This window comes from Balaenoptera physalus (genome assembly GCF_965194825.1).
Source record: "Balaenoptera physalus genome assembly, chromosome: 1".
Classification (NCBI taxonomy): Eukaryota; Metazoa; Chordata; class Mammalia; order Artiodactyla; family Balaenopteridae; genus Balaenoptera; species Balaenoptera physalus.
In genome coordinates this window covers 73699871-73708694 of record NC_138882.1, presented here as the reverse complement: position 1 = coordinate 73708694, position 8824 = coordinate 73699871, and the positions used below count along the sequence as shown (strand labels likewise).

Genomic DNA, 8824 nt, shown 5'->3' with positions numbered 1-8824 from the left:
TCCCTCCCTCCATCACTTTCCCTCCTTCTCCCTCTCCCTCTCTCCCTCCCAGAGAGGGAGAGACAGAGGGAGAGGGAGAGGGGGGAGACAGGGACACGGAGAGGGAGGGAGGGAGGGAGGGGGACAGAGAGGGAAGCAGGCACCCTCTCGCCTTCTCCCTCTCCCTACCTCCTTCTCCGACTCCCCCTCTCCTCTCCCTCTGTCTCTCCCTCTCCCTCCCTCCCTCTAGGAGAGGGAGAGGGAGAGGAAGGGAGGGAGAGGGAGAGAGGGAGGGGGAGGGAGAGGGAGAGGGAGAGGGAGAGACGTCTCACCCTCCTTCCCTCTCCCTCCCTCGCCCTTTCCCTTCCTCTCTCCCTCTCCCTCCCTCTGTCTCACCCTCTCCCTCCCTCTGTCTCTCCCTCTCCCTCACTCCCTCCCAGAGAGGGAGAGATGGAGGGAGAGGGAGAGACGAGGGAGAGGGGGAGAGGGAGAGAGGGAGGGGGGAGAGAGGGAGAGGGAAGAGGGAGAGTGGGAGAGAGGGAGAGAAGGAGGAGAGAGGGAAAGGGAGGAAGAGACCTCTCTCTCTCTCCCTCTCTCCGTCTCTCCCTCTCTCCCCCCTCTCTCTCCCTCTCCCTTGTCTCTGCCTCTTCCTCCGTCTCTCTGTCTCTGGGAGGGAGTGAGGGAGATGGAGAGATGGAAGGAGAGGGAGAGTTGGAGGGAGAGGGAGGAGAGGGAGCGAGGGAGAGGGAGAGAGGGAGAGAGGGAGAGAGGGAGGGAGAGAGGGATAGAGGGAGGGAGGAAGAGACGTCTTTGTTTTTCCCTCCCTCCCTCTATTCCTCTCTCCCTCTCCCCCCTCCCTCTCCTGCTCTCTGTCCCTCTCCCTCCACCTCCTTCCCTCTCTGGAGAGGGAAGGAGGTGGAGGGAGAGGGAGGGGGAGCACGAGAGGGAGAGAGGGAGAGGGAAAGAGGTATAGGAAGAGTGGAACAGGGAAACAGGGACAGGGAAAGGGGGACAGGGAGGGAGGGAGAGGGAAAGAGGGAGAGGGAGAGCAGAGCAGGGAAACAGGGACAGGGAAAGAGGGAGGCAGAGAGGGAGAGGGAAACGGGGAGAGGGAGGGGGGACGGATAGAGGGAGAGGGAGAGAGGGACAGGGAAAGAGAGACAGGGATGGAGGGAGGGAGAGAGGGACAGGACAGGGCAAGAGGGACAGGGAGAGAGGGAGGGAGAGAGGCAGAGGGAAAGATGGAGGGAGAGTGAGAGGCAGGGAGGTAGAGGGAGGGAGGGAGGGAAGGAGACAGAGAGGGAGACAGGGAGAAGGGCTGATGGGGGCTCCCTCCCCCTCCCATCCTCTGCCCACTGCTTTCTCTTTTTTCTGCTTCAACAAACACCAGGCGCCTTTTAGATCAGCCCTGAAGTCAACGTTGATGCTTGGGACGGCCTGACCTCCCCACTGCCTTCCAGCCCGGGACCACAGCTGGGATATGAAGTCTGCGGGGCCCTGGGGGGGGGGGGCGGCGGCGGCGGCGGCGGCGGAGGCAGGCACCTCCTCTGACGCCCAATCTCTCCTCGTTTACGAGGCAGCCGCCAGCTCCCCTCCCTGACTCCCCAAGATTCCCATATTCCTTTTAAATATGTGTCGATAATGCCATGAGCTACTATTTAACTTTTCCACGAGGACCCACCTCCCGAAATGCAGTGGTTTTCAGCCTTGGCTGCACTAGAGAACCCCCAGGGAAGGGAGAGACGTCTGTACCTCCCTCTCTCTCCCTCTCCCTCCGTATCTCCTTCTGGCTCTCTCCCTCTCCTTCTGGGGTGATGCCCGATGAGCTCAGATTCGCAGATGTTCCCCCCATCCCCTCTCTGTGCCTTGCGTGGGGCCTGGGCCTTCTCACTGTGGCCCGGGAACAGCCTTGACATTCAGACATCGGTTCCTGCAAGGACACTTGTGTTTGGTCCATACCGCATGTGGCTGCAGTCTGTGCTTCTCTCGTTTAGCATCTTCAGTAGATGGGGGCTGTGCATGAGCCCTTCATCTTCCCCGCAGACACCACTGGTGCTTGCTCGGCCTCGCGGGTGATGTCCACGGGGGACAGACCTGTGTCCCCACCTTCTTGGGCTGCAGACAGGCCACGTTGGTCCTGTGGTGACTGGGGGCTCCCCGGAAAACCCCACCGCAGACCCGGAGAGGTGGCCCCAGAGAAGGTGGCGTACGCCTGGGGCCGGGCCTCACCAGCCAACCACGGGCCACCTGCAGCAACAGGTCTCTCGCCGTCCAGGGGCTGGGTGTTCGGGCGCCGTGGGGATGAGCTGCTGTCTGCACGGCAGCCAAATTTGTATTGTTGAGCCCGGGGAGGCCCCTGGGTGGCTCCTGGAGAGCCTGGTCACATTTCTTCCTGCCCTTGGCCTTAGAGCTCGTCATGGTTCACGCCGTTTCTGGTTCCAAAAGGACCTGTGTTCATAAAGACCACATGTTAGGACAGCACCAAAGTGTCTAGAAATCCAGGCCAGGAGGAGGAGGGGGGGGATTGGCTGTGCCCGCCAGTGGCCTGAGAGCCCTGCCCACCCACAGAGACCTGGCCTGGGGCCTGTGGGGAGGGCGTGGCCCACGGTCCCCAGCGCTGGCTGTCTCTGGGTTCCAGGAGAACTGCGCGATCCTCGGGGAGCTGGTAAGGCTGCAGGCTCATAAGTCCCGCCTGCTGGGATTCAGCACGCGTGCCGACTCCGTGCTGGAGATGAACATGGCCAAGACCAGCCAGGTGGTGGCCACTTTCCTAGGTAACCCCGCCTCCCCGTGGGGACGGGGATCAGGTGGACCTTGACTGGACGTGGTGCTGCCTGAGACCCCACTGTGTCAGCCCTTGGGGGTCGCCTTCCCCAACCCTTCATTCTGCCTCGAGGGGCGTGGGGTGGGGGGCGGCTGGGGGGCTGCCACAGGGACATAGCCGAGCCTCTCCCCTCCGCCCGCAGATGAGCTGGCCCAGAAGCTGAAGCCCCTCGGGGAGCAGGAGCGGCCGTGATCCTGGAGCTAAAGAAGGCTGAGTGCCAGAGGCGGGGCCTGCACTTTGACGGGCCCATCAACGTCTAGGACCTGCGCTACTACATGAACCAGGGGGAGGAGACGCGCTACCACGTGGGCCAGTACCTGCTCAATGAGTCCTTCCCCATGCAGGTGGTCACGCGTGGGCGGCTGGGCATCTCCCAGGAGCTGCTGGGACTGACCTTCGACCTGGAGGAAGGCGCCAACATGTGTCACGAAGATGAAGATGTGAGGCTCTACAGGGTCCGGGACGTGGCCTCGGGCAAGGTCATCCATCAGCAAGTTCTACCTGGACCTCTACCCTCGGTGCATGCGTGGGGGAACCTGTCGGCCGTGGGCCGGGGCTCCTCTGTGGTAGCGGGGCCTCACCCGCGTCCCTCCCCAGGGAAGGGAAGTCCGGGCACATGGCCTGCTTTGGCCTGCAGCCGGGCTGCCTGCAGCAGGACGGGAGGCGCCAGATTGCCATTGCGGCCATGGTGGCCAACTTCACCAAGCCTACGCCCAACCCGCCCTCCCTGTTGCAGTATGATGAGCTGGAGACCTACTTCCATGAGTTCTGGCAAGCGATGCACCAGCTCCGCTCCCAGGAGGGTGCGGGCAAGGGGCTGAAGGCAGGGGGCGGGGAGGGCCCGGGCTCTCCCGTGGTCCTCAGGCAGGCCCTCGCCACGGGATTCCTCCGCTGATGTCACCCCGCACGAGGCGACGCCCTCGGTGTCAGTTTCCATCATCAAACCCCACGCACTGGGCGCGTAAACAACGGAAGTGGATGTCCTCGAGACTCTGGAGGCTGGAAGTCCCAGATCAAGGAGTCAGGACTGGTTCCCTCCATGTTAAATACATGTATTCAAGAGTTGCCTTTAAAAAAGACAAAATAGAAGAAAGGAACGTTGCATGCAAGGCTGGTGACAGGCGGTGATGAGAACCAGAGGGTAGGCTCTGAGGCTGGGAGCGCCACGCCCTGTGAGGCCCTGGGGCTGCTGCCAGTCTCGGTGGAGGCTCAGCAAGTCCCAGTGACTTCCCAATGGGGGGGGGTCCCCAGCTGAGCGTCTGGGCCCAGGACCCAGTGCTAGTTCAGTCTTCCTGCGGTCAGCCATTCGTCCTGAGAGCGATGCTCTCACAGACTGCAACCGGAGCGCGTGGGGACACTTTACTGAGCTGTGCAGCCGTCACTACTGCCCTGTTCTGGAACATTTCCCTCACCCCAAAAAGGTCCCTCACGCCCTTAGTTATCATTCCCTCCCCTCCCCTGCCCCTGACAACCAGGAACCCACTCTGACTCTGTGGATCTACCTGTTCTGGACGTTTCCCCTCAGTGGGGTCACACCCTGTGTGTCCTTCTGTGTCTGACTTCTCTCGCTGAGCATCGTGTTCTCACGGTGCATCCACGTGGCAGCAAGTGGCAGGGCTTCACACCTTTGCATGGTCGAGGGCCGGAAAAAAGACAAATGAAAAGAAAGGCACGTTGCCTGCGGCTCTGGTAACAGCCGGTGATGAGAACCAGAGGGTAGGCTCTGGGGCCGGGAACGCCGCGCCCTGTGAAGCCCTGGCGCTGCTGCCAGTCTCGGCGGGGCACGGGCAGCGCCGTCCCCCAGGAGCTGCTGGACAAGCTCATCAAGTCCCGGCTGGCCAACCCCCGTGCGGCTGGGCCGAGGGAAAGGAAAGGGGCTCCCGGACCGCCCGGCTGGAAAGCGCGGCCTGGACACAGTGCCAGCACCCCCGTCTCCTTCCTCCCGCCCTCCAGGCCTCTTCAACCTGCGCCAGATCGTCCTGGCCAAGGTGGACCAGGCCCTGCACACGCAGACGCCCTCGGACCCGGCCTAGGACAATGCCCGCCTCTGCCAGGAGATCCTCGGGGTCCCAGCCACGCCAGGTAGCCAAGCGCACACCGGGCCCACCTTAGCGGTCGGTTGGCGGCTACTGCCCAGGTCAAGAGGATCCTCTGGTGGTGTGTGAAGGGGGACCGACTGACGGGCTCTGGTTGAGGCCCGCTGACCTCTGGCCTCTTCCTGCCTGGGTTCCTGGGCTGGTCCCTCCAGCTGTGGCCCGCGGAGTCCGAGGGTGGGCTGGGCGTATCTGCACGTGCTTTCTCGAGAGCCTGGAAGAGGCAGGAGAGGGCTTCATACCCCGGACGGAACGCGTCGACGAGGTTTGCCCGTGCGTGTCGGTGCGGAGACGCAGTTCACTCCCTCGTGAGCGCTTTAACCCGCGCTCTCCCCGTGCTGGAGGGCGAGCCCTGACTCATCCCTTGGAGCCTCGGGCAGCTGTCCTTGTAAGAGGCTTAGGGGTGAACCCTCATGAGCTTCAGCAGAAAGTCGGCAAAGATTGATTTGTGTCCCTCCACTGAGTTGCCCGCAAGGTCCCCGTTTTCTAGAAGTGTTGGGCCAATACTCCCTCTAGTGGCAGGGGACTCAGACAGGGCTGCTTTGAGGCCCCAAGCTCTGGGCTCTGGGGAAGGGGCACAGAGCGGCCAGGGGGCCGGGCAGGAGCCTCTCCGCGTGTGTCCCAGGGACCCACCTGCCTGCGACCTTCGGCCACCTGGCAGGAAGCTACGACGCCCAGTCCTATGGCTACCTGTGCAGCGAGGTGTACTCCGCGGACACGGTCCACACACTCGTTTCAAGCAGGAGGGCGTCCTGAGTGGCAAGGTGAGAGGCCAGCCTGCCGTGCAGACCAACACGGAGGTCCTTGGCCTGGGCCTAGATGCTTGTGCCGCCCGCCTGGGCCTGCCAGGCTCTGAGGGCCCTGCCCAGAACCCCCTGCTCCCCTGCCCTTTGTTGAGTCACAGCAGAGGTGGCCACACCCACGCCCTCCGTGAAGGGGGTGCTCCACCCTCCTGCAGCCCCGCCCCCTCTCCTCAGGTTGCCATGGACTACAGAAGCTGCATTCTGAGGCCAGGGGGCTCCGAGGATGCCAAGGGCATGGTGAAGCTCTTCCTGGGTTGTGACCCCACGCAGGACGCCTTCCTCCTGAGCAAAGGGCTGCAGGTTGAGGGTTGCAAGCCGCCGGCCTGCTGACGGCACGGGGTTTTGCCCCCCGAGGCGGGCCGGGTGCCTTAGCGCCCCGTCGGGGCAGGGGAGGGGCCGCGTGTCCTCCCAGCCCCCGAGTCCCCGGTGGCCGGCCTAGGCCAAAAGTCTCCATCTGGAAGTGTCTGGAAAGCCTGGCATCAAGGCTCCCCCTTGTTGCACTAATGCAATCCCTTCCTGGGGAGCTTTCCTGGTAACAAAACGGTTCTTTGAAAACGCAGCCATTAATAAAAAAGACTCTACTCCTGGTCTCTGCCTGCCGTCCCTTCCACCACAGGAGTGGCATGGGGGCCGTCACACTGGGGGGAGTTCTGACCTTGGTCGGGGATCAGCCCTGGGGCCGTGGTGACGCGTCTGGGTCACTGGGAGACGGCTGAGCTGTGGGGTGAGTTCAGACGGGGATGGTGCCCCGCACCCCGACCGGGCAGGCTCTCCAGTGAGGGGGTGTCAGTTTCCTGCCAGCCTCTCGCCCGTCACTGTTTGGCATCTCGGGGGCTGTGACTGGCTGGAGCTGGTTCTGGCGGTGGGCACAGCTGCGGGAAGCCCGGCTGTGGCTGTCCCTGTCCCCGTGTCCTGTCCTCCTGCTCACGGCCGGCCGGCTGGCTCCCTCTGGTCATCGGCAGCTGCTGAAGTCTGGACCACAGCAAGGGGCCACCTTCCTGGGTCCTAGCGATTCTTCCCAAAGGCCTTAGGGATGTGTTTTGGTGGCAGTAGGAATTCAGAGAGGGTGCTGCACTACTGGAGCGGTAGGGTGGCTCTGGACCGTCCCGTGTGTCCTTCCCTGGCCTTTGAGCTCCTCGGGAGCCCTGCCTCCGGCCCTTCGCCCCCACAAAGGACGCCAGGCAGCGGAGCGCTCTGTCCTCCCCTCAGCCTGCCCGCTCGTTCTGTTGTTATTTTACCGAAGAGGACACAGACATTCAGAGAGGCTAGGGTCCATGCCTGAGGTCTCACATCCAGTAAGTGTCAGAGCCGGGGTTTGAACCTAGACAGCCTGTCCCGGAGACCGCGCCCTTACCTCTACACAAACCACCTCCTGGTTCCCTTTATTAGCACAAGACTCATTTCCCTGACAAGCCCAGGCCCCATAAAGGCAACCCTGCCTCCCCCACGTGACCAGCCCTTGCCAACTACTCACCCCAGTGGCAGAGGGACGAGCCACACAGGGGACCCGCCCATCTTGGCCATGGGGACACAGACACCCACTCACACCCAGAAGGACCTCCTCTTTACCTTAGGCCACACGCCCATGCCGAAGGAGCTGCTGTCTGCCAACTGGTGCAGGTACAGTTCTGTCCTGGAAACAGAGAAGGGACCAGAAGTAAGGGAGGACCCACCCACACCAGTGGCCTGGCAGGGCAGGTGGGCATCATGGCACGGGGCTCCACAGAGTGCCCCAGGTGGCCCCGGGGTCTGCCTCAGGCCCTGGCCCTGCCTCCCGAATATTCCTCACTTGCTGCCCTCAATGGGCCCTTCTTAAGTGAAGGCCTTCCAGAAGCTTCCTTACTCCTCAGTTACCCTGCTCTGAAAACTGGGAGTTTCCTCTCTAATCTGCCCTCTCTCCAAAGGGTAAGGTGCCCCTCTGGCCTTAGCCAGGAGGCTCAGGACAGGTTGGGCCTGCCCTTCAGATGGGGGTGGAAGGCAGGAGACAAATGATGGGGGACGCAGAGGCAAATTGAAAATTATCACCCCTCGCCTGGGGTGAGCACTCCCTGGAGCTTCACTAGATAGAACCTTACTCATTCGTTCAACAGATGAGGAAACCAAGGCTCAGAGACAGGGAGCCACATGTCCAAGAATTCCCAGGAGTCAGCGAGGGGCAGAGATGACTCCCTGGGCCACCTCCCCCAGAAGGCCCTCCCAGATGAGTCTTGTGGCTTCTCTGCTGTTCCACCTGGTGCCTCCTCGCCCTGAGCTACCCTCAGGTGCACCCAAGGCTCTCACAGAGTTTAGGAGCTTCTGGAAGATTTGGGGTCTGCTGTTCCTTGCCCACCTCCCACGCTGCTGTCAGAACCTGTACCAAAATGTCACCGTCACAGCAGACATCCACCACCACCCCCCAGCGTGTATAAAGAGCCATATGTGACTTATCTCACTTAATCCTGTAAGGTCAGCAGTCAAGGTACTATTTCCACTTTACAGAGGAAGAAACGGAGGTTCAGAGCAGGTGACACCTGGCCAGGTTCACCCAGCCCAGGAGCAGTACCAGGCAGCAAGAATCAGAGGCCAGATTCCTAACCACTGGGCTCCACTGACTCTCAGCTCTGGGCAGAGGCAGGGCTGGGGCCCTGGAGAGCGGAGGCCCTTTGTCTCACTGCCCTCGGCCGTCCCTGCTCAGCCCAGTCACTCACCTGAGAGCCAGGTCCAATCCGGATAGCATCTGGGAGAAAACCTCGAAATTGCCTTCCCCTTCCAGCTGCCGGGCCACGTGGCTCTTCTCCAACAGCATCGTCTGCCAGGGGAGAGGACAGGCGCCGGTCAGCACGAGGCCCCGCTAGGCTGCCCGCACACCCCCACCAACCCCCAGGCCCACTCTTCGAGGCAGCACCTCAGGCCCCAACTTGGCTGGACGCCTCCAAATCAAAACGTGCCAGGCCTTTGTCTCACTGATTCAGAGTCCACGCAGGCAATCAACGAATGCAACGGGCTCATTCCGATGAAGGAATCCAAGGGTACTAACAATTAACCCAGAGCCGCCCTCCAACACACTCTTATGCAACCGAAGCCCTTAATAACTTGACCCACATGGTGATGCACGGTAGACTTTCAGGGCCGGGACAGAAAGGGAT

General features: G+C 62.1%; 1 pseudogene across 1 annotated transcript; it reads left to right on the top strand.

The window, feature by feature from the left end:
- The first annotated feature begins 1985 nt into the window (after positions 1–1985).
- Positions 1986–6004, top strand: LOC309638526 (thimet oligopeptidase-like; annotated as a pseudogene). Its single transcript has 6 exons — positions 1986–2311; positions 2482–2753; positions 2946–3321; positions 3401–3626; positions 4524–4885; positions 5499–6004. The product of its transcript is annotated as a thimet oligopeptidase-like (transcript).
- Positions 6005–8824: the final 2820 nt, after the last annotated feature.